This window comes from Mustela nigripes, chromosome 7 (genome assembly GCF_022355385.1).
Source record: "Mustela nigripes isolate SB6536 chromosome 7, MUSNIG.SB6536, whole genome shotgun sequence".
Lineage (NCBI taxonomy): Eukaryota > Metazoa > Chordata > Mammalia > Carnivora > Mustelidae > Mustela > Mustela nigripes.
Window position 1 is genome coordinate 31,762,188 of NC_081563.1, and position 26,417 is coordinate 31,788,604.

The window sequence follows — 26,417 nt, forward strand, 5'->3', positions numbered from 1 at the left end:
CCAAATCTATTGTAACTATCGGAAATACACTGACTGTGCTTGCTTCAGTAGCATATTTACTAAATTCGGAATGATACAGAGACGATTAGCATGGCCCCTGTACAAGGATAACTCATGAAATACATTGAATCTATAAAAACCAAGGAGGTCAAAAGGATGTTTTAAAAAATACCAAACTCATTAAATAGCACTGAAAATAACTGGGGCACCAATTCTTAATCCTGAAATAATTAATATACATCTTTCTTTTCCTGTCCAAACTATACTCTGGGATAACCAAAAAATCCAAATTGATGAGGAATTCTTCCTTACAGAAGGATTCCAGAGAACAAATGTAAAAGGAATGCAGAACAAAAACCAACCATCTGCAACTTGAACAACATAAATTCAGACATTAATCACCAACAGATGAAACCATTATATGAAGAGTTAATCTTTTATAAAGAAGGGCTAAGGTTGTCACTTGAGAATCCCCTGATCAATCTTAAGTTAATATCACTAAAACTGAAGCCACACTTGATGCAGCATAAAGCCACAGCACCACCTGTGGAGTAATCTTGCCAAAAAAGCTAAAAATAAATCCAATCAAGATTCAAAAGCTAACTTCCATTTATAGAAACTATGACACGTATAAGTTAGATATTACCCCAAGGAAGTAAACAGAAAAATCCAGAATGTTGAACATCTTGAATGACAACTGACCCAGTTCCTGCAATAAGTCAACTGGGAGAGAAGGGTCTGTAAATTAAAGAAAATTCAGAGACATAACAACTACATTTAATATACAGTCCTTGTTTGGGGCTTTTTGTTGTTGTTGTTGTTTGGGGCTTCTGATTCCAATAAGCCAACTGCAAAAACACTTCTCAAAAAAATGGATGAATCTGAGTTTTGACTGGCATTATTAGCGACACCAAGAAATTGTTAATTTTGAAAACTATGATAATGGCATTGCAGTTGAATGAATATATAAGAATATGTAAGAAAAAAATGCATGTTGAAATACACAGGGAGAAAATGACCTCTGATGAACATGATTTGCTTTAAAGTACTTCAGGAAAGATAAAGAGGCAGGTGGATGAAGAAGTAAATGTGGCAAAATCTAGGTAACTCTAGGTGACAGGCATATGAAGATTTGTTCTGGCTACTTTGTGTAGGTTTTAAATTTTTCATTTAAAAATATTGGAGTGGAATATAAAAATACTGCATATCACCTACAGAGACTCTCACCAATGCAAATTCACCCCACTCCCACTATTCCCTTTGCAAAGATCTGGGGTTAGGACCCACAATCTGCATCTTTAACAAAATACCTCAGAAGATTCTTTCAAGGGATCCTGAGATCACACTTGGAAAAATATTAACACAGAAGAAAGAACTTCAAAGTCAGTCCTAAATATATCTGGAGATATGAAGAGGGGGGTTGATAAAAGGTCTACAACCTGATCTGACTTTTGAAAAATGAATGGAACTCTTCCAGGTGAATCAATGAGGAAGGCAATCTGGCAGGAATGCTGTAAGTAAACACACAGAGATACAAGAGTACATACTGCAGTTTAGGAAATAGCAAGCAGTTTGGTATGATTAGAATATAAGGAAGCATGATGGGAAGATGGTAGGAGGTGAAGTGAGCAAGAGATATAATGTAAAAGATTTCTGTAGGCCATGCTAAAAAAATTACTACACTCAATATATCTGGTGCTAAGGGAAATTTTACTCTGTATTCTAAAAAGTTCAGTTATTGGACTTTAGAAACAAAATGTCCATGACTTGAGGACTATTTGTGTCTTAAAAGGGTCTTGGTAAAAAGACCTTTATTTTTTCTTAAGTTTTATTTATTTCTCTTTACCCCATGTGGGACCTGAACTCACAACCCCTTGACAAAGAGTCACATGTTCTTCCAACTAAGCCAGCCAGGCACCCCAAAAAAGACCTTTTCATAAAAAAGACAAGATCTCAATATCATAGTTACCTTCAACTAAGTTCTCTACCCTGTCCATGACCTAAAATGAGACCTTAAAAAAAGGTACTAAAATTAAATGTTCTCAAACAGAACAACAAAAATCAAACAATACACCTACATGTTACCATTATGTGCATACAGTATGTACCTATGTATTTCCTAGTTCAGTCCACTAAGAGGGCCTAAAGGTACTTATACATACCTCACTAACAAGGAGCACATTCAGTGCCCTGATCTTGGTTCCTAACATCAGTCTCCAAAAGAGAAAGAAGCGTTCTTTAGAGACATGGCTGATTCTAGGTCTGGGGACGGGAATATACAGAATGAGCCTAGAGCATACTGCAGTATTAGAAAGGGAAAAGTGCCCCAAACCCAAAAGTGTAGAGCATGTCAAAAAGTCACAGAGTGGGGAAAAAGAAGGAATGAAAGAAAGGGAAAAACATGACAGGAGTCAACATGAAAGACTTCCCAATGATCAAAGCTGATAAAATTTGAGCAAGAAAATTATAATCCGAAGTATAAAATAAATATCCATGAGCGCATTCTGATACAGATACAAACAGATATATGAAACAAATATAAACTTATTTTCCTAAATAAAGGGAAATTGTCTATTTGTCTATTTTCATATCTATATGAAATATAGTTATTTTCATATCTATATGAAATATAGTTATTTCCTTTATATATATATATGCAACTACATAGTTACTCCCTCCCCTATCTTTTCCATATTCTTTAGAAGTTGCGGGAGGGATATTTAATACTATATGCTTCAGTTACAATCCAGTTCCATATAATATGTAAAAGATGGGGGATGGAGGATTAACTTTATTGTGGATAAAGCTAAGAAACACTACCTTGGCCCTGTGATCAAGGTTAACATCAACAATGACAAGTCATGTTTATAACATGTACCTTTGATATGCTATAACAAAAAATGGCAATTTACCTCTGTAGTTTTCTTACCAAAAAGCTATGACCTCAGTCTAACCATGAGAAAAGCAATGGACAAATTCAAATTGAGGAGCATTCTGCAAAAAACATGACCAGCACTTCTCAAAGTCAACAAGGATAAGGCAAGTCTGAGAAACTGTCACAGACCAGAGAAGGCAAGGGAGACAAGATGACTAAATGTGATGCAGTATCCTGGGTGCGAATATGAAGCAGTAAAAAGGACACTGGAGGGAAAACTGGCAAAACATGAATAAGGTCGCAAGTTCAGTAAATAATAATGTACTAACGATTTTTTTAGTTGTGACATATGGCATTAATAAGGAGAAATTAAGGGGTGCCCACGTGACTCAGTTGTTAAGCATCTGCCTTCAGGTCAGGTCATGATCCCAGGGTCCTGGGTATGACCCCCATGTCGGGCTCCCTGCTCAGTGGCGAGTCTGCTTCTTACTCTCCCTCTGTCCCTGCTCATGCTCGCTCGCTCTCTCTCATAAATAAAATCTTTTTAAAAAAATGTTAACAGTAAGTAATGTTTGAAAAGCAAAACTTGGAAGCAACCCCAATGTTTATCAACATCAGAATGGATCAATACACTGTAGTAAACTCACACAGTGGAATATTATATACCAGTGAAAAGAGTGAGCTAAAAGCTACATAACATAAATGACTCTCAAAATCAAAATACTGGGCAAAAATATAAGTTACAGACTAATAAAAACAATATGATTCCATTTATGTCAAGATCAGAAAAAGGCAAAACCAAACCAGGCATTGTTCAGGAATTTATATACATGTGATAAAACTGTAAAGAAATGTAAGCAGTCCATTAATCCACTTCCAGGTGATGGGAGAGGAGATGCAATTATGTAGAGAAACATAGGGGCCTTTTAAAGTATTAGAAATAAATTGAATCTTGAACCATGTGTTAGGTACATAGGTGTTCATTTTAAACTGAATGTATAAGTTACATGTACTCCTTTAAATATAAGATATACTTACAAATTTTTTAAAATTAAGATTATCATGAATATTTAAAACTATTTTTCTTGTTTTGGAAGTTTTAAGTATTTTCTTCAATAAATGTTATAAAACATAAATATATAACTTTTGCAAGTAACAAAATATCCTTGTTGTTATTTGGATAACAAGTATTGAGCAAAACAAAGAAACTGATGCAACTATAAACCTGGTCCTGGCAAAGAGGCATATGAGATTTTACAAGTTTTTTTTTTTTTTTAAGATTTTATTTATTTATTTGAGAGAGCGAGTGAGCACATGCAGGGGGAAGAGGCTGAGGGAAAGGGAGAAGCAGAGTTCCTGCTGATCAGGGAGCTAGATTCCAGGATCCTAAGATTACGACCAGAGCCACAGGCAAATGCTTAACTGCCTGAGCCACCTACAAGTTCTTAATTGGAAATCTTTTTGCAATAATAGCCTAGTATTAACCAAATCAGAATCTGCTGTCAATAAAGTTTGAAATATAACCTACAGAATCATTTTTCCATAGCAATAATGCAAGATAGTTCTTGTTTGTTAGCAAAAAATGTTCATAGTTGTTAAGTTCAAAAGTTCTGAGGATTTTGGTCATAAAAGCTTTTTTTAAAAACCCAAGTATTCTCTTGTTTTTAAATTCAATATTTGCACTTGAAAAATTTAACAAAGTGATCAAAATTAGAAAAAGACATTGCACAGTGACACTGAAAAATGGCTGTCTTTTTTCCTGCATTTATTAATGAAATAAAATCCATATTATGCTCTGTAGTCAAAATTTAACTGGTAGTCTATTTTTTAATTTTTATGGAAACACCAATTAATAAATAGGGAAGAAATCCTGGTCTTTCACTCTGATTAATTAGACAACTAATAAAATTAGGTCATACTAATTTCCTCATCTAATCTTATTTTAAATTCTAAAAATGGAACCAAAATTTGTTAACTGTGGTAGGGGAAGAAAATTTGTGTTTAGGCCTGTGTATATATAATTAAGATAAGAATAAAAGTTTCTGTAACTTTGTATGTATAGATTCCTTCTATTTATTATAGGAAATTTTTTATTTTTAAATATTTGCAAATATTTAATCCATGTTATATAATTTTTGACAATTTTCCTGACTTTTAATTCATAAATACAGCATCTGACTATTCACAAGTTTCTGAATTTTTATTAAAAACATTTATTGAACCCTCTCCATAGAAATCCTCTCTTAAGTTATATAAAAAGGATATAGAAAATAATACCTATTGAAGAGTAAATAGTAAAGCTGAAGAAAGGAAACACAAACACATATAATCATAAAATCTTAGGTGTTGTGAAGAAAGAGCTAGAAGTGACTTTGTACCCTAAATTCCCACCTAAGGAGGCTGTCTTTTACAAAACAGTTTGAGGGACACCTGGGTGGCTCAGTTGGTTAAGCATCGGCTTCCAGTTCAGGTCACGATACGGGGGTCCTGGGATCAAGCCCCACATGGGGCTGCCTGCTCAGCGGCGAGTCTGCTTCTCGCTCTTTCCTTCCTTCTGCCCCTCTCCCCTCACTTGCATTTTCTCTCTCTACCTCAAATTAAGGAAAAAAAAAACAGCTTATATGTGCAATGCACACATCAAAAAGTTCAAAAAGTTGACAAAGTACTAAGAAAAACCAAGTTCTGGAGTAATAAGCACAGGTGCCTGGCTTCTCTGTCTTGTTACACATTAGTAGCTTTTTATCTTATTTTCAATTCAAGCTAGAGCCAGTGAATATTAGAGTCAAACTCTTGTCTGATATAAAGATGTTGGACAGACATATTTTCACAAAACTAGTTTGAAACTTTTACCCAGAAGCATCCTATTTCTAATTTTAATGTTTGCTCCAGGGAGAAAAGTTAATCTGAATTGACTAATATCATGAACTGCTCAATTTATTCCATTTTGTTATTTATATCAAAAACGTAAAGTAAATCAAACTCAAAAGAAGGACTTAAGGGACGCCTGGGTGGCTCAGTTGGTTAAGCAGCTGCCTTCAGCTCAGGTCATGATCCCAGCATACTGGAATTGAGTCCTACATCAGGCTCCTTGCTTGGCAGGGAGCCTGCTTCTCCCTCTGCCTCTGCCTGCCACTCCCTGCCTGTGCTCGCTCTAGCTCCTCTCTCTCTGACAAATAAATAAATAAAATCTTAAAAAAAAAAAAAAAAAGAAGGACTTAAGCCTTCAGCTATTATGTAGCCAAGGGACAGGATAGTTAGGTACTTTACAAAACTTGTTCAAAAATCTAAATTCCTATGGGAAAATAGCAAAATAACTCAAGCTGCAGGAGGAAGAGAAATAAAATAAATACTACTATATAAATATCAGAGTTAGCACTACAGACCACATTAGCTTGACAGGTAGTTCTTCTAATCTTTCCCTTACATTTCTTTCATTCGTGCAACAAGTATTTGTTGAGTAGTCCATATATATGCTCAGCAGTGTAGTAGGCATTTAGGAAAAGCAGGAAAGACAGAGTTCTAGTCCTCACAGAACTTAACATTCTTTGCTCTAGGTTAGACTTGTGTTACTGGGTCTTTTCCCTCATTTTCCTCTGTATTTTTGGCAAAGGAAAACTAGATCTATGTTAATGAAGGAATAAAGAAAAACAGAAAGATAATTTTTGAAAAAAGATAACAATGCGTAACCAAAATCTACCTTTAATTTACCCAAAAAGAGCTAGAAATCTAGCCAGATCTTAAAGCTCCAGAAAGAAGTTAAGGCCAAAGACAAGGATCTGGAGTTCACCCAATCATTCACAGGAAACAATACAAATTAAAGATGGATAAAATCTCTTACTCCGGGGTTAAGACCACAGAGCCGTGAAGGACAGGACGGAACCTTGGTAGCACGTACATCTGAGCAGCAAGCAGATGAAGATGAGGCAAAATAAAAACCACTGTCTGAGAACTTTAAATGCTGCAAATCTCAGAGTATTTTGAGAAGGCCAATTAATGAACAATTAGCACATAATTGGTGACCTCTTGGAGAAAAATGCGAGTAGAGTAGAATGAGCAGAACCCAAATGGTACTCAAATGGAACCCAACCAAATGGGACTCAAATGGAAGACGACCTCGGAGTAAATGGGAAGAGAGAGCGGGGGGGGGGGGGGATCCTAAATGCAGACTGCTCTTGGGGGAACTCTAGCGAAGAAAACAAGAAGAGATGCAACAGTATAAGTCTTAAAAAAGAAATGCAAAATACAAAGGGTAAAGGAAATACTAGCCCAACTTTGAGTCAAAAATTTATTACTCTTGGTATTTCATGCATTTTAGAGGAAGACATTTTACCAATGTCGATAAAGGTTTAAGAGAAATCACTGACACATTTGTGTGGTACATTCCACATTCAACACCCATGTGCCAGAGACTAGCATACCATCGAACGCATTCATTCGGGAAATATTTCTTGATAGCCGCTATGTTCCACATATAATACCAGGCACTGGGAATGTAATGAAGAAACAGCTCTGTATGCATCATGTCGTTTACAATTTAGTGAAGGGAAAAATATTAATTAATCTTTATAATCTTTATAACTGTATGAAGGAAACAGTTTTATGAACTGTTTGAATTTAGATTTGGGGGTCAGGGAAAAATCCTCTCTGACCAAATGATGTTTAAGCTGAGGTCTAAAACAGAAGTGCCGGCATCCTGCATCACTGCTCCCAGAACTGCTCACACCTTCATGCTTTCTCATGCTTGTCCTCTGCCTTGACTGTTCTTTTCCCCTTAACCCTACCAGCTGAAATCCTTATGATCTTTTTGTGGCTCTACTATCGTATCAATTCACTTGATCTCTCAGTTAGAATTAACTTGTGCCTTCTGCAGTTATCTTGGTTTTTTTTTTTTTTTAGATTTTATTTATTTGAGGAGGGGAGAGAGAGTGAGAAGTGGACTCCCCCAGAGCAGAGAGCCCAATACGGGACTCAATTCCAGGACCCTGGAATCATGACCTGAGCCGAAGGCAGAAGCTTAACCAACTGAGCCACGAAGGCGCCCGTTATCTTATCTTTTATTGTTAACAGCGGAACACTGATGTATACTATAATTGTTTCCCCAAAAGCTCCTGTAGGGCAGGGACTATGTCTTTTTCATGAATTGTCTGCAATGCATACTTACTGACACACAGTATACACCTAATGGAGGTCCTATTTCTTGGTTTTATTTCTAACAAAGGCTTAGTGCCTAATGAGTATGTTTTCCTTCTTTCTGTTTCTAACCAAAGTCGGTATTACATGTGTAAGAAGGTGGCCGAGGATAATTATGTAAGCACAGACTGGGAAGTATACTAAAGTCGGACATTTTATTTGGGAATAATTTTTTTAGAACTCGTTTGGGAAGAAAGTGGAAGCAAACAGCAGATTGAGAAAAGAGATGGAAAAGTGTGCAAAAGCTGCAAGGGTACTGAACTGCCAGCTCGGACAAGTGGGACCACTCTGCCTGCCTCTAATAACTCTCCCTTCCCCAGTTTCCGGTTTTCCTTCCCACTTCCAGAAGTTGCAACAAAAAGAACAAGTCCCTGGTCATGATAGAACAACAGGCCCAGAAGCACCTTCCCAGGTTGAATAATTTATAAAGCCAAATACATGAAACAAAGATTTTCAGATATTGGGAAACAGGCAGTTCACACTATGATACCTAAAGAGTAGGGAAACAAATGAGGTGAGCCCTATCACTGCTCAGCTTCTGCCTGGAGGCAGTTTTCAGGCCCCTGAGCAGGGACTCAAAGAGAGCCCAGCAATCCCAAATTAAGGAGACAGAAATCAGGTCAAGGTGGCTAAATATGTGCAGTAGGGCATTTAATGGAGAAGACTTTCCAAGACAGAGGAAGACCGGTTGAGAGATCTGCAATGGCAGAGTATTGATATAAACCAGTGAGAAAAATTCCCCAAGGTCAGGAAAGCAGCACCAAATGGGCTGCAGACAAAATAATTCCTGGAGCTCATACAGGAGTGGGGTTACTAGTTCATGCTCCCACCAGCCACAGTGGAAAGATCTCTTAACACATGGGATATCATGTAAAGTTCTCAAGAAAACACTGTCTCAGTAGTAAACTAAAGTCTGTTTTGGATCTGCTCTACCAAAGCTTAGAGCAAGTCTCAAAAGGATTCAACTTATCCAAAATAACTAAATCATTTGTCAGAACACAATATAATACTGATAAATCATGATAAAATATAACAAAATCCAGTACCCAACAATGTAAAATTCACAATTTCCATCAACCAATCAGAAGTTACCAGTATGCAAAGAAGCAGGAAAATATAACCTAAAAGCAGAAGAGGAGTTAATCAGTTGGATGTAGAAAATGGTGAAGATGATGCAATTAGCAGACAGTGAAACTGAAATAGCTAGCATAAGGCCACAAAACAAGTCTCCACAAATTCAAAACAAAACAAAACAAAACTGAAGTCATACCATGCATCTTTTCTGACCACAATGCTATGAAATTAGAAATCAACCACAAGAAAAAATCTGAAAAGAGCACAACTACATGGAAGTTAAATAATGTGCTACCAAACAATAAATGGGTCAACAAAATAAATAAATAAAAATAAATAAATAAAAGACATCACAAATTACATGGAAACAAATGAAAATGAAAACACAACAGCCCAAACTCTTTGGAATCCAGCAAAAATGGATGAGAGGGAAGTTTATGACAATACAGGTCTACCTCAAGAAGCAAGAAGAATCTCAAATAAACAACCTAATATCACACCTAAAGGAGCTGGAAAAAAGAACAAAACCCCAAACCAGCAAAAGGAAGGAAAATGAAGGAACATTAAAGATTAGGGCAGAAATGAATGGTATAGAAACTAAAAAAAACACAACAGAACAAATCAATGAAACCAGGAGATGGTTCTTTGAAAAGATCAACAAAATTGATGAAACTCTAGCCAGACACACACACACACACACACACACACACACACACACATGGGGGGGGGGAACACACCCAAATAAACAAAATCACCAATGAAAGAGGAGAAATAAAAACCAACACCACAGAAATACGAACAACTGTTAACAGAATACTATAAAAACCTATATGCCAACAAATTGGGACAACTCAAAAGAAAGGGGTATTTTCCTAGAAACATAAAACTTACCAAAACTAAAGCAGGGAGAGACAATTTGAACAGACCAATTACCAGCAATGAAACTGAATCAGTAATCAAAAAATTCTCCAAAAAACAGAAGTCCTGGGGTGCCTGGGTGCTCAGTTGTTAAGCATCTGCCTTCAGCTCAGGTCATGATCCCAAGAGTCTGGGATTGAATCCCACATCAAGCTCCCTGTTTGGCTGGAAGCCTGCTTCTCCTCCTATTCCCTCTGCTTGTGTTCCCTCTCTTGATGTGTCTCTGTCAAATAAATAAAATCTTAAAAAAAAAAAAAACCCACACAAAAAACAAAACCCAGAAGTCCAGGACCAGATAACTACTAGACTGATAAATGAATTCAGTAAAGTCACTGGATACAAAATCAACATACAGAAATCAGTTGCATTCCTATTGATTAATAATGAAGTAGCAGAAAGTGAAATTAAGTAAACAATCACAATGACAATTGCACCAAAACCGATAAAATATCTAGGAATAAACTTAACCAAATAGATAAAAGACCTGTACTCTGAAAAGTATAGAACACTGATGAAAGAAATCCAAGACAACACAAAGAAGTGTAAAGATATTCCATTCCTATGGACGGGAAGAACAAGTATCTTTAAAATGTCCATACTACCCAAAGCAATCTAGAGATTTAATGCAATCCCTGTCGAAATACCAACAGCATTTTTTCACAGAAGTAGAACAAGCAATCCTAAAATTTGAATGGAACCCCAGAAGACCTAGAATAGCCAAAACAATCTTGAAAAGGAAAAACAAAACTAGAAGTATCACAATTTCTGGTTTTAAGTTATATTACAAAGTTAGAGTAATCAGAACAGTATGGTACTGGCACAGAAACAGACCCATAGATCAATGGAATAGAATAGAAAACCCAGAAACAAACCCTCAGTTACAAAATCAATCCATCTTTGACAAAGGATGCAAGAATATCCAATGGGGAAAAGATAATCTCTTCAACAAATTGTGCTGGGAAAACAGGACAGCTACGTGCAAAAGAATGAAAATAAACTCAAAATGGATTAAAGATCTAAATGTGAGACCTGAAACCTAGAGCATAGGCAGTAATTTCTCTGACATCAGCCATAGCAACATTTTTCTGAATGTATCTCCTGATGCAAGGGAAACAAAAACAGAAACTACTGGAACTGCATCAAAATTTTAAAATTCTGCAGAGTGAAGGAATCAACAAAACTAAAAGTCAACTGACAGAATGGGAGAAGATATTCGCAAATGACTTATCCAATAAAGGGTTAGTATCTAAAACACATAATGAACTTATACAACTCAACACCCCAAAAAACCAAATCCAATTTAAAAATGGACCGTAGATATGAACAGACACTCTCTAAAGAAGACATATAGATGGCCAACAGACACATGAAAAGATGTTCAACATTACTCATCATCAGGGTAACAGAAATCAAAACCACAATGAGATACCACCTCACAACTGTCAGAATGGCTAAAATAAAAAACACAAGGACAAATGTGGGTGAGGATATGGAGAAAAGAGAAGCTTCTTGTACTGTTGATGGGTATGCAAACTGGTGCGGCCACTACGGAAAACAGCATGGAGATTCCTCAAAAAATTATAAATAGAACTACCATATGATTCAGGAATTATACTACTACTGAGTACTTACCCCAAAATACAAAAACACCCCTATGCTTACTGCAGCATTATTTACAAGAGCCGAACTGTGGATACAGTCCAAGTGCCCATCTGCCCATCTATAGATGAATGGATAAAGAAAATGCAGTATACACATACAATGGAATATTATTCAGCCATAAAAAAGAATGAAATTTTGCATTTGCAACAACATGGATAGAGCTAAAGAGTATAATGCTAGGCAAAGCAAGTCAGTCAGAGAGACAAATACCATATGATCTCATGCATATGTGGAATTTAAGAAACAAAACAAAAGAAGAAAAAAACCAAAAGAGAAACAAACCATGAAACAGACTCTTAACTATAGAGAACAAACTGATGGTTACTAGAGGGGAGGTGAGTAGGGGAATGGGTGAGACAGGGGATGGGGATTAAAGAGTGCACTGATCATGGTGAAAAAAATAAATAAATGAAACAGGCAGTATAAATATACTCCATATGCTTCATAATGCAAAGGAAATATATGAACACGATGAGGAAAAAGAGACAAAAATATCTAAATAAAACTTCTAGAGATAAAAATTATAGTATCTTAAGTGGAAGATAACAACAGATTGGATATTGCAAAATAAAATGCAAGGGAACTTCAAGACATAGCCGGCAAACTCTCCAAAATGAAGCACAGACAGGGGAGTAGGGGAGACCAAAAAAATAACAAGCTTCCATGACCTATGGGGCAAAATTAAGCAGCCTAAGATATACATAACTGGAGTCCCAGCAAGGGAAACAGGAAAAAAATTCTAGTAATGAGGAAGCTCCCGTTCTGGGGGTTGTATCGGAACTACAGGCCCACCAAGAACACTTCGGCAAGTACTGCAACAAAGCAGTTGGTTGTCTATGTTTTAAGAAACTATAAGGATTCATATTTCTAGTTTTTACTCTGATAGGATTAAAACCTTGACTTATGTTTAGTCTAAGTATGTCTCTTTTCTTATATTTATAAATGGGGGAGGGAATAAGAACATTTTTTTAAAAAGAAAGAAAAAAGTTATTTTCTACCTCAACTGGACTCAAATATTTATTGAAGGTCTGCTATGTTAGCAAAACATTATTTTAAATGTCAGAGATTCAACACTAAACAAAGTTTACACTGAACTTACATTTTAGGAAGAGAAGGGCTCCAGCCATGTGCTTTTATTTTTTAAGAATAGGAAACCTTAATCTGAACCTCAGCCCACTAAAATGAGACATCAATAATCCGTAAGTAAATAGGATGGAGCACCAGAGTGGCTCCGTTGGTTGAGCATCTGACTCTTGGTTTCTGCTCAGGTCATGATCTCAGAGTCATGGGACAGAGCCAACAGCCAGTTCTGTGCTCAGCAGGGAGCCTGCTGGAGATTCTCCCTCTCCCTCTGCCCCCTCCCCGACTCTCACTCTCACTCTAGTAAATATTTTACAAAATACATAGGTTTTAAAAAGGGAAACTACAGATGTAACTCCAGTACATGTGATAGTATTTTTTAGTACATCTAAGCTTTTCTATGAATTTAGTATGTCTCATTCCTCAAAGTACATAAAACACTCTACTTAACACTTAACTCATGAATGTATCATGTAAGCATGTAACTGGTGGTTAATGCAGAAATTATCTCTTCCCCAAAAGAGCTAGGTCTGTATCCTCCCTACCCTTTATTGTAACTATCATGTCTACGTGTTAATTTCACACCTTGCCCACTACCAGTCTTCTTGCATTCTTTTTCAGAAGCCAGAATCCCTACCCACATTAGGATAAATCAGAGGAACAGGAATTCTGTTCACAGAGTACTTATTAAGTGAATGGATGAATCACACTGTTAAATTATATATAGTACTAGCTATATCATTATGAGTTAAACATGCTTTGCAGAATAGTAAATCGTTACTAGGCTGAACTGTGTCCCCTAAAATTGCGTATGTTGAAGTTCTAATTCCCAGCACTTCAGAATGTGATTATATTTGGAGATAGGATCTTTAGAGGCAATTCAGTTAAAATGAGGTCATTAGAGTAGGCCCAAATCCAATCTGACTGATGTTCTTTTAACAAAAGGAATTTTGGACACATGCATACATTGAGGAGAGACCATGCAAAGACACAGGGAGAAGATGGCCATCTATACGCCAATGAGAGAGGTCTCGGGAGAAATCAACCCTGCCAAAATCTTGATCACAGACTTCTAATCTCCAGAATTACAATAAAACTTGTTGTTTAAGCCACCTAGTTGGTTATGGCAATCCTGGCCAAACTAATACAACTATGTATCTATTAAAACAAATTAGAGTTATGCCATTTGAAAGACTTCTATCAGGTATTTTTTTTTAAGACTGTATTTCTTTGAAAGAGAGAGCACGCACGCAAGCACGAACAAGGGCAGAGGGAGAAGCAGACTCCCTGCTGAGCAAGGAGCCCAACACGGAGCTCGAGTCCAGGATCCTGGGATCATGACTTGAGCCAAAGCCAGACACTTAACTGACTGCACCACCCAGGCGCCCAAGGCATTCTCAAGACAGAAAAATTTAAAGTACAGGGAATGCTCAAAAAAGCCATACACATGCATGCCTGTGTGTGTACAATTTATTATAAATATACATTTGTACATGAATATGACAATGTGGATGAAAATATGTAATAATATAACCTAGATTATTAACATGGGTTAGAGGTCCTGGCAGAGAAGGGATCTGGATGGAAGAGAAAAGGGAGAAAAATGAATCAACCACTCTCTCCTCACCACCCCCCAAGAAAAAACTGTATTGAAAATAATTGTGCCATTTTATGCATTTTTATAACATTTTATGTGTGTATATAAAATAAAACATAAATTAGATCTTTCATTATATTTAGTTTTCATTTAAATAAGAATTTTATGGTTGCTTGTCTGCTGTGTGTACATTGCCATGGGAAAGACAATATTCAAAGTCTTTTCCCACAGAAAATAACTATATACAAATTCCAAACAAGTGTCAAGTGCCAAATGCATATCATCTTACATTTGTTTTGCTTTAAAAACAATAAGTATGGCCTTCCAAAACATATTTTTTTATTACTTTTTGTGATAACAGAGTTCCCACCAATAAAACAAAGAACTGATTCAAGAGAAGAATCTCTGATGGTTTTTTTAGTTCTTCAAGCATTTTCTTAATCTTCATGTTCGAGTCTTCTAACTGTGGCAGAAATCCCTTATCAATGATGTCCTGACACAAGCAGGAGCGCTCTATAAAATTCCCAGTTTTTTCCCGTAGTGCTCCCATACATCTATCCTTCTGAAGTTTTAATCCCATTCTAAGAGGCATCTTTAAAGCTGAAGGAGCAATTCATAATACAGGTGTGTCTACTGTCTATCCTTTGTTAGTTTTCCTAAAAATACAAACAGATGGCAGTTTGTGACTGAATATCTTTCTAGTAAGATTCACCAATTGATTGACATGAACTTCAAAATGTTAGATTCTAAAACCTAGTGAATCGAAGACAGAAAAGCAGAAGGAAAAGCTTTTTCAAATGCAAATTTCTCCAAATAGATCAGTCCCTGATGTACAATCACTAACACAGTAAGTTGATTTACTAGACAAACTAAATGGATTTCTCCACATTTATACTTTAATTTCTAGAAGATAAAATGGTTAATGTCATCTGTGAATCCACTCGGAAATTTTATCCATTTTCAGACTTTGAGTAAAAAAGGCTATATCCCCAAATAAGATACTGGCACACAGGCATGTGTTCTCCAGGGTTTCTGCTAGATACCAAGAATGTAAAACAGACACAGTCCCTGCCCTCACAGAGCTTAGAAGTACAGGTAGGGATCAAGACATTAAACAAATAATCCAAAAAAAAAAAAAAAAAAAAAACTACATAAGAGACAGAATAGTGAAGAGGTTAAGCATGGGCTAAACTGTCTAAATTTAAATTATGGTTCTTTTAATTATCAGGCTGTAATCCTGAGTAAATTACTTAATCCTTCCTATAATACAATATACGAGCACATCTGCAGGAGTCATTGTTCAGTAAATGTTAGCTGTAGCTATCACTGTTGTTCTTATTCAAGTAAAGAACGCCATCAGACTTTAAACAGGTGCTCAAGTTAACGTAGCGTTCTGGAAAGGAAGATTAAGGCTGAAACCTAAAGGATGAATAGTAGTAATTTAAGTGGAAGTGGACCAGTGAAGTGAGAGGGTAATATTCTAGGCAAAGGGAACAGCATGTGCGGACATGAAAGGGAGAGGAAAGGAGTTCCTATCAGATAGGATCATATACGGCCCAGATCACTGGCCAAATGTACTAGATAGAGATGTATTTACTGAAATAAAGAATACAGTAAGAAGAGATGTTTTACTAAGTGGGAAGGGAAATGAGGAGATTAAGAGTTTAGTTCTGGGGTAGCCTAAATGGCCCTGTTGGTTAAGCATCCAGCTCTTGATTTTGGCTTCTCGGTCATGATCTCAGGGTCGTGAGATTGAGCTCTGAGTTAGGCTCTGTGCTGAACATGGAGTCTGCTTTAGATTCTCTCTCTCCTTCTCCCTCTGCCCCTCTCCTCTAGCACACACATGCAAACAAAATAAAAAATAAAAACAAAATAAAAATTTCTTTAAAAAAAAGTTTAGTTCTTAGCTTCATTATGTTTAAGATATCTTTGAGACAAGAAATTAGCAAATGATCAGTTTAATGTATAAATAAACAAGTCTGGAACTGTATTTTTAATAAATTTAACCATACAATGCATCTATCCTATCAAAATTGCAAGAAGCAGTTAGATACTAAATCATTGTTAAATAATAATGTTACAGGAAACCAAATGAAACTTTCTTTTTCCCTCCTAGACATCCCATACCATTGAGCAGAAACTGGAGATATTTCAATGTTTTAAAGACTGTAACCCAGTTAGGGGTGCTCTTCCCCAACCAATTCCATGACGGCAGACAGTAAGGCTACAGAGGGGATGTGTAAAATAGGAATGTTAGGAGTGGCTTTCCTCTACAACTTTCTATTATTCTAAAACATGGCTGATTGTCCCTGGCAAAGAACAAAATCTACTTACTCCTGGGCTCAATTGTGATAATTACATTCTTCAAAGGGAAGCTCTAAAAGAATAGTCACATTTAAGAGAAACATACTAGGCACAAATGGCTGGGTGTGGAGATCATTCTGATGCAAGGAAACAGTGCCACAAAATGACAGATTTCCTAATAACTGACATTAATTACTAATTAAGTATCACATATTTATACTTCATAAAAATACTTCACTAAACAGAATCAGTGTATCCTAGTCTTGTAAATATTAAGCATTGCCAATATGGCCAGAACACTGGGACTGTCAAATGATAAAGTCTTGTCTGCAAAATAAAGCACTATGACTTAACAACTTCACACTTTCAATCAGGAGACAATTAAGTCCATGCGATCTTTATAGTAACAAGATCTGCTATTTTCTTGGAGAACGCCATTGGGGGGTAAATTATGAGTTGTCAGAACACCTATCTTTGAAGTCTGACTTTACTTGCATGTATGATCTGAAGCAAGACATTAAATTTTCTAAAATCTGAAAAGTGTCTCACTCGAAAATAGCAATATTGTTACCCATCTCCTCAGGATACTATAATCAAATAAAATCATGTATCTGAAAGCACTTTAAAAAATACAATGCTGCTGTGAAGTGTGTAAACCTGGTGATTCACAGACCTGTACCCCTGGGGATAAAAATATATGTTTATAAAAAATAAAAAATTAAAAAAAAAAAAAAAAAGATTTGAAAAGGATAGAAAAGTAATAATCAGTATATAAAAGCAGAGAAAAGGAAGCTAGCCTGTTGTCTTAAATTCTATGTTTCCCATCTCTTACTTTTTTTTTTTTAAAACATCATACCTAATCCTGGCATTTGCGCTACTGGTCCAAACTTTACAATTCCTTGAGAAAAGAACCTATGCAGCAATTTTGATTATAATTTTTGTCTACTACTGATCGTGTGTGTTTATTTGGCATACACAGCTTGGAGCAGTTTAAACTCTGAGGCAGAGACCAAATCAGAGGTTTTGAGACATGGCGATGATATTGTCTGCATTTTTTCTTGGTGGTTGTAATGGTGGTGGGTGGCCCTCCAAATGCAGCTAGCAGAGTATTCAAGGAAATATTCTGGCATGGACAAGATGGATTTTTAAAATTTCCTATTATAGGAAACATAAAAGTTAGATTCTTTCATTTATATGTCCTGTGTATTCACCAGATGTTCTCACTAAATATCTAAAAATTCAAAAAAAAAAAAAAATAAAATAAAAAAAAAATAAAAAATTAAAAAAAAAAAAAATACAATGCTATGGGCGCCTGGGTGGCTCAGTGGGTTAAGCCGCTGCCTTCGGCTCAGGTCATGATCTCAGGGTCCTGGGATCGAGTCCCGCATCGGGCTCTCTGCTCAGCAGGGAGCCTGCTTCCTCCTCTCTCTCTGCCTGCCTTTCTGCCTACTTGTGATCTCTCTCTGTCAAATAAATAAATAAAATCTTTAAAAAAAAAATACAATGCTAAATAATGAATGGTCATTATTCACATTACCACATGCAGTGCAGTACAAATTTTAAGCCCGAGCATAAAACACATAGATGGAAGATTAAATGTACCTGAACTCATCAATCTGACAGTTTCTCTTTAAAAGATACACCAACAGGTATGCCTGTTGTATTTACTGAAATAAAGAATACAGTAAGAAGAGATGTTTTACTAAGTGGGAAGGGAAATGAGGAGATTAAGAGTTTAGGCTCAGTCAGCCAAGTGTCTGTCTTCCGCTCAGGTCATGATATCAGGGTCCTGGGATCTAGATCTGAGTTGGGCTCCCTGCTTAGCGGAGAGCCTGCTTCTTCTCCCTCTCCCTCTGCACCCCGCCTCCACTCATGTGTGCATTGTCTCTCTCAAATAAATAAAATCTTTAAAAAAAATTTTTTTAATAAAAAACAAAAGATACACCAACAAAACCCAGTTTATCCCACTTCGCATTAAATAATCCCAAACATTAGCGATTCTACCCTAAACTATGTGTAACAATTATCTGAAAAGGATTTTGTTGTTGTTATTGTTTTAAATGCAGCCTTCTGAGCCTCATCCCTAGAGATTATGGTTCAATATGCCTGGGGTGAAGCCAAGGAACATGCTTCTTTTTTTTAACTGTGGTAAAATAAAAATTTACCATTTAACCATTTTTAGGTGTACAATTCAGTGGCATTAAGTACATTCACACTGTTGTACAACCATTACCTTTACCATCTGCAGAACTCTATAGCCATTAAACAATAACCCTCATCTCATCTCCCCAGTCCCTGGTAACCACTCTTCTGCTTTCTGTCTCTATGTATTTGGCTAATCTAGGTACTTCATACAAGTGGCATCCTAGATTTGTCCTCTCCTGTCTTCTTTCCCCTAGCAAAATGTTTCAAGGTTCATCCACGTTGCAGCATATATCTGATTTCAGTGCCTCTTTTTTTTTTTAAACTGATTAACTTCTAATTTTTTTAAAGACTATTTTTTAAAGCAGTTTTACATTCATGGCAAAACTGAGCAAAAGATACGGAGATTTCCCATATATCCCGTGCCCCTATTCGTGCATAGTCTTCCCTATACCAACATCTGTGCCAGCCTGGTACATTTGCTACAACCAATGACTCTACATTGCCACATCATTATCACCCAACACCTTTGGTTTACACTAGAGATCACTCTCAGTGTTGTTTGGGTTCTGACAAATGCACAACGATGTGTATAGACCATGATAGTATCACAGACGACAGTTTCACTGCCCTAAAAACTCTGTACTCTATTCACCTTTCCCTCCTGCCTAATCCCTGATCTTTTAGCTTTCTCCAGACCTATGCCTTTTCCAGAATGGCATATAGTTTGGAGATACAGTAGGTAACATTTTAAGATTGGCTTCTTTCACTTAATAAAATAAATTTAAGGTCCTCCATATCTTTTCATGGCTTGACAGACCATTTCTTTTTAGTGCTAAGTAATATTCCACTGCTTGGATATACCACAGTTTATTCATTCACCTCCTGAAGGAAGTCTTCTCAATTATGAATAAAGCTGCTATAAAAAGCTGTAGGTTCTCTGTGGATGTAAGTTTTCAATTCCTTTGTGTAAATTTCAAGGACTGCGATTGCTGGCTCATATCATAAGCATATGTTCAGTTTTGCAAGAAACCACCAAACTAATGTCTAAAACGGCTGCACCATTTTGCTTTACCACTAGCAGTGAAAGGTAGTTTCCTGTTACTCTGCATCTCTGCCACCACCTGATACTGTCAGTGTTCCAGATTCCATTCTAACGGGGAGTTAGTGGTATCTCATTATAGTTTTATTTTCCATTTCCCCGATGACATATTATGTGAAGTATTTTTTATATGCTTATTTGCCATTATGTATCTTCTGTGGTAAGGTATCTGTGAAGGTCTTTGGCCCATTTTTAATTGGGTTGTTTATTATTCCTGAGCTTTAAGAGTTCTTTGTGTATCTTAGATAGTATCACATTACATCCTTTGCAAATATTTTCACCCAGCCTGTAGCCTCTCTTTTTATTCACTTAACAGTATCCTTTGCAGGGCTAAAAATTTTTTAAGATTTTTTTTTAATTTTATTTTTATTTATTTGACAGAGATCACAAGTAGGGATAGAGGCAGGCAGAGAGAGACGAGGAAGCAGGCTCCCTGCTGAGCAGAGAGCCCGATATGGGACTTGATCCCAGGACCCTGAGATCGTGACCTGAGCCGAAGGCAGCGGCTTAAACCACTGAGCCACCCAGGCGCCCCAGGGCTAAAAATTTTAATTCTAATTAAAGTCCAGCTTATCAGTTATTTTCTTTCATTGATCATACCTAGTATTGTATCTAAAATGGCACTGCCAAAATCATCTAGATTTTCTGTTATCTTCTAAGAATCTTTATAGTTTTGCATTTTATACTTAGATCTGTGATTCACTTTGAATTTTTTATGACTGCTGTAAGGTCTGTGTCTAGATTAATTTTTTGCTTGCGGATGTCTGATTATTCCAGCATCATTTCTTGAAGAAGCTATCTTTGCTCAACTGTATTGCTTTTGCTCCTTTGTCAAAGATCAGTTGACTATATCTGTGTGGTATATTTCTGGGCTCTCTATTCTGTCCCACTGATCTCTTTGTCTACACTTTCACCAATACCACACTGTCTTGATTACTACAGCCTCACTGTTAACTCTTAAGTCAGGTACGGTCAGTACTTCAACTTTGTTCTCATTCAGTATTGCCTTAGCGATTCTGGATCTTTTGCCTTTCCATATAAACTTTCAAATCAGTTTGTAAATATCCACAGAGTAACTTGCTGGGATAGTTTTGATTAAAATATTGCATTGAATCTATAGATTGAGTCGGGAAAAACTAACATCTTGACAATACTAAGAGCTCCTATCCATCAACATAGAGTATCTCTCCACTTATTTAATTCTTTGATTCCTTTCATCAGAGTTTTGTAGTTTTACTCATATAGATCTTACATATATTTTGTTAAGTTTATACCTAAGTATTTCAATTTTGGGGTGCTAATGTAAATAGTATTCATTCTTGGCATTTGTCTGTTTTAAGATAAAGTCAGTCCTACTCCTTCATTTTGGATCAGCCATCACGGATCTGAAGCAGAAGTTTTCAGCATCAGGACTACTGTTATCTTGAGCCAAATAATTCTCTTTTGCGGGGAGCTGTCCTTCGTAGCATAAGACATTTAGCAGCATACCTGGCCTCTAACCACTGAATGCGAATAGCACACCTGCCCCTGCCAGGTATGACAACCAAAAATGTCATCAGGCATTGTCAAATGTCCACTGGGGGCGAGACAAAATCCCTACTGGTTGAGAACCACTGATTTAAAGCACACCTTTCCTTATCTCTTCATAGTCTACCAGGTGCAGCTGGATCTCCCACTCTACTATAAATTTTCCTGGATAAAAATCAAATCCCGAGTAGTTCATAATTCTCCAGCCTGGCCCAGCAGACCTTATCCTCACCACTGCTTATATATATTTTGTTAAATATTCCCTTCCTTGTGTTTTTGCACATGCATTCATGTTCTATTTATATCTCAACTTTTAAAAATAGCAAAGTCCATACATAAGGCAAGAGAGGTAGGTGATAGATTTAAAACCTGAAATAAAATTTTACCAAAAAATCCAAGTATGCCTCAAAAGAAAAGACAATTTCTCAAATAAAATCTCTTTAAAAGCAAGACAAATTTAAACCCACTTGGAAGCTCTTAATTAGTTGTAAAAATAGTTTCTTCCAACTAAGCATTCAAGAAAAACTTCTTTCCTCTCAAATTCTCCAATTAAAGTTTAAAATGAAAAATGACAATTTACCCCTAAATATCAAAGTGCTGCTATAACTTCAGAACTCTTATGAAGCACTATTACTTCCTTTGTAAAATGCAACTCAGAAAAGGTATACAAAGATCTTAAAAAATCAATTACTACAGAAATACTTTAACTTCTTAAATAAATGCATTTAAAATATTTTATTTATTTATTTGTTCGTTTATTTATCTGCCTATCTATATATTATCGATTGATCTGACAGGGTGCGCACGTGCGAGCACAAGCAGGGGACAAGGCAGAGGGAGAGGGAGAAGCAAGCTCCCCTGAGCAGGGAGCCTGAAGCAGGGCTTGATCCCAGGACCCGAGCCAAAGGCAGACACTTAACTGACTGAGCCACCCAGGTGCCCCTTAAATAAACTCATTTTAAAAACTAACATTTTGGGGCTCCTGGGTGGCTCAGTGGGTTAAGCCTCTGCCCTCAGCTCAGAGCATGATCTCAGGTCCTGGGATTGAGCCCCGCATTGAGCTCTCTGCTCAGCAGGGAGCCTGCTCCCCACCCACCCTGCCTGCCTCTCTGCCTACTTGTCATCTCTCTCTCTTTCTCTCTCTGTCAAATAAATAAATAAATAAATAAAATCTTAAAAAAAAAAAAAAACCCAAACCTAACATTTTACTAAAGGTTTGCTAACTCTTACAGTAACAGAAAACTTCTTATACTTTTTCCTCTCATCTTCAAACAATCTTGCAAGATAATTAATATTTTCCCTACTATACAGATAATAAAGGGTTATACTGGCCATTCTTAATATATGTGCGCAATTAAAATCTTACTTTATTTAGTAGGTATAGGACTCTGGACAACAGATATAACGTCTAAATTCTCCTACTCCATAAATGGAGGGTAATGCCTCTATTAGAATGTTAAAACAAAGATTAAATAATAAATTTAAATATGTTATAACTTCAGGGGATTATTATGTGTAAGAAGGTGCCCATAAAATTTTAAGTAACTCCATTATCAATGAAGTGATAACTGGAGTTCCTTCACTATACATTGGTATCACACACACAGTGAGGTTTTCAATAGTATCGCATTGGTTAAGTAAGAATATCACACCCGGACATAAGTAAGTTTATTTCAGAAATTACTAATGCAAAAATCCAGGTGCTGCTACCAACACTGGTCACTGTGACTCTTCTTAGATATGCTGAATGTCTGTCATTAAGAATCTAGAGAACATGGGAGTTGGGGTAGCAGAGTGTGAAAAAAAAAAAATTCTCAAGACTGTCAATAGAATAAGCTGTGGTTTTACCTATAAGTTTAGGTAAAGAAATAACTAATAAATATTTGTTTCACTGGAATGTTATCCATAAGAACTACATTACTATTCTATAGGATTAGACATAATATGTCTACATTCCCTGTGCCTATTGACTATTGTAGAAGTTACCATCTAACAAAGAATGGACCTGTTTATGAGGCTGTAAGTGGGATTTATTTCAACATTTATCAAAAATATACTTAATGTCAATCCAAATAAATAAATAGATGAGAGAGAACAGCAAACACCAAAGCCCAACACAGGAGACTACTTAGAGGAACAAAAGGCAAGAAGTTCAGTGTCACTACAGAAAAGTCAGCAGAAGGTTTAGAGATGAGATCAGGGATATAGGAGGCCAGATCACTTAAGGACTTTGAGTGCAATGGAGCAGCAATGTGAAAAGCCAATGAGGAGGTGGGTAGATTCTTTTCACATGGGTGCACTGCTACTTTTAATTCAGGGAACAAAAAGTTCACTGCTATGTTTTCAGATTCTACAGTGCATTTAAGAAACGAACACTGGCAAGGTCTGATGTCAAAGAAAAACATTCAGAGCATGTGAAAAAGCTATTAAATACCCTTCCAACTATTTGTATCTATGAGGCTCGGTTTTCCGCATATAGCTCAAATAAACAACATTATCACAACTGATTGAATGCAGAAGCAGATAGAAGAATCCAGGTTTGTTCTACTAAGGAAGACATTAAAGAGATTTGCAAAAATGTAAAACAATACCACTTGCTTATTTTACCTTGGAAAATATAGTTATTTTAATAAAAATGTTATTGTTAATATGTAATAGCTTATTATTTTATATAAATTGCATTTTTTGTTTTATTCCAAAAATATAAATTTATGGGTATAACACATATAAATAAACAGTGCTCTTTGAGAGCCTCAATAATTTTTAAAGAATGTACAAGGTATCTTAAAATCAAAAACTTGAGAACACCCATCTATCAATCTAAGATGTCCTGGAGTAGTAGTCCCCAAACTCCATTAATGATTTTGGAGGACTCCTTGTCCAAATAACTACAGAAAATCTATTTACAAAGAATTTAGTCAGCCACACACATCACTTCTATTCTCCCACTAAAACCCTAACCTATAAACCTGTTAGTTCAGGGATTTTCATAACTTTTAGGCCAAGAGAAGGGAGCTCCCAAGAGAAGTATCTACTGAACCACAATATATAATACCAAATAGAATATGAATGAAAGTGAAGCTACTCTGGTTAAAGTAAGGGTGGTATTTTCTGCCTCCAGTTCATTCATCCCTTTAGCCACTATGAAGACCCCCAAGGTGCCACTTAGAATAAAACAAAATGCTGCTTTTAAATCTTAACTTTAAACCTCTGCTTAAATTTGGGCCCTACTCAAGCTTCAAAAAGGTTTTGCCATTGTTTTAAAATGGTCATTTCCAACTTCACCCTCCAGTAGAAACTAGACGAATGGTATTTGCATCTATACAGACAACTACAAAACTGTTTAAATCTCACAGGGAACTCTCAGACCCATGAGAATGTCTAAGGATTCCTGAGAAACTACATGAGAACTGGTAAATGAGTGGAGTTAACATAAAAAGGCTTCCTGAAGAAAGAGACACTGGTTAGAAAAGCAGGAAACGCTCAGCTCATAGATGAGAGGTTCCAGGTTCCGTGAGGAAGGGCTAGAGTGAGCCATGGCTTCCAGGCTCTAAAGAAAACTGTCAGCCAGTCTGTGGCTCTCAAATACCAGAATTCTTCAGACTACAGGCAAAAGTTTGTAATTCAGATAGTAAAATAACTCCCTATTCTTCAAAGTGGGCCAGATGAACATTTCTTACTTTGCTAAATTCCCTATCCTAGGTGAATTTTAAAAGGTGAAAACACAAGTCTGAAGCCTTAATACGAATACCTGCTTCCAAGACAAAACTTATTTCAGTTCCACATATTCTGAGATGGACATAGGACAGGCCTGTGTCATTGTTCAAAGAACACCGAGGGGTATCATTAAGAGTTTTAAGAGTGAAGCAGAAAAATTATTTTAGCAATATTACAAAATACTTGGAAGAGGCTACTCTACACAAAGTCTAGGCATGAGCTGACCAAAGGCAACAGAGAAATAATTTTGTAAGTCAGTCAGCAATGTTTTCACAATCTATTTTTAATGTTTAATATTATTTTATGTGCATTTTATAGTTGGTGCCTGAGAAGCTAGATGTTTATATGGAGGTACCTATTTGGCTACCCAAACTGCTATAAAAGAAACAATGCAGATCAACTAATTTGGGGGTGGGGGGTTGCTTAACTATTAAAGTGGCGGGCTAAATGATAAAAAGACATTTTCGTAATTCCACAATATTTAAAATGAACATCTCCTCGCCTCTAACCTAGACTAGTGAAAGCAAAATTGTCTTTCCCCTTAAACAGACTTAGCTAGGGAGATTTTTTTAAAGGCAGGGGAAGGAAGGGGGAAGGGCAGGCAGCTTTATACTTTTTCTATTACTTCCTTTCCTCAGCTACTCCCTATGAATTTTCTAATAGGTAATAAGATGTCTCTAAGAAACAACCTGCTCAATGTACTTCATTTTATGAGTTTATTTATGGAAATCTATCCCGTATCTCACCAGCACAGATTCCTTAACATATATCTTCTTCCTTATACATTACCTTTAGGAACAGAGTAGAAAAGAGCCTATAAGAGACTATTTGGTTAAAGAGTACAGTTTCATTTATACAGGATGAATAAATTCTGGAGATCTGATGTTTAGCTTTTTCTTTCTTTTTTTAAGTTTTATTTATTTAAGGAATCTCTGAACCCAATGTGGGACTCAAACTTACCACCTCAAGTTCAAGAGTCACATGATCTTCCCGCTGGCCAGCCATGTGCCTCTCTGGAGATCTAATGCATAGGATGGTGACTATAGTTTGTAATACTGTATTATACACTTAAAATTTGCTACCAGAGTAGATCTGAAGTGTTCTCACCACTTAAAAACTGGTAACTATGTAAGGTAATGGATACGTTAATTAACTTTACTGTGTAAACATCTTACAGTGTAAATGTATACCCAAACATCATGCTTTACGCCTTAAATATAAACAGTTTT

General features: G+C 36.4%; 1 protein-coding gene and 1 pseudogene across 2 annotated transcripts in view; one reads left to right on the forward strand and one right to left on the reverse strand.

The window, feature by feature from the left end:
- Nucleotides 1-26,417, reverse strand: part of SOS1 (SOS Ras/Rac guanine nucleotide exchange factor 1) — a 146,430-nt gene that overhangs the window by 96,298 nt on the left and 23,715 nt on the right. The gene's annotated exons all lie outside the window — the stretch shown is intronic.
- LOC132022893 (U6 spliceosomal RNA) lies at nt 36-134 on the forward strand (annotated as a pseudogene).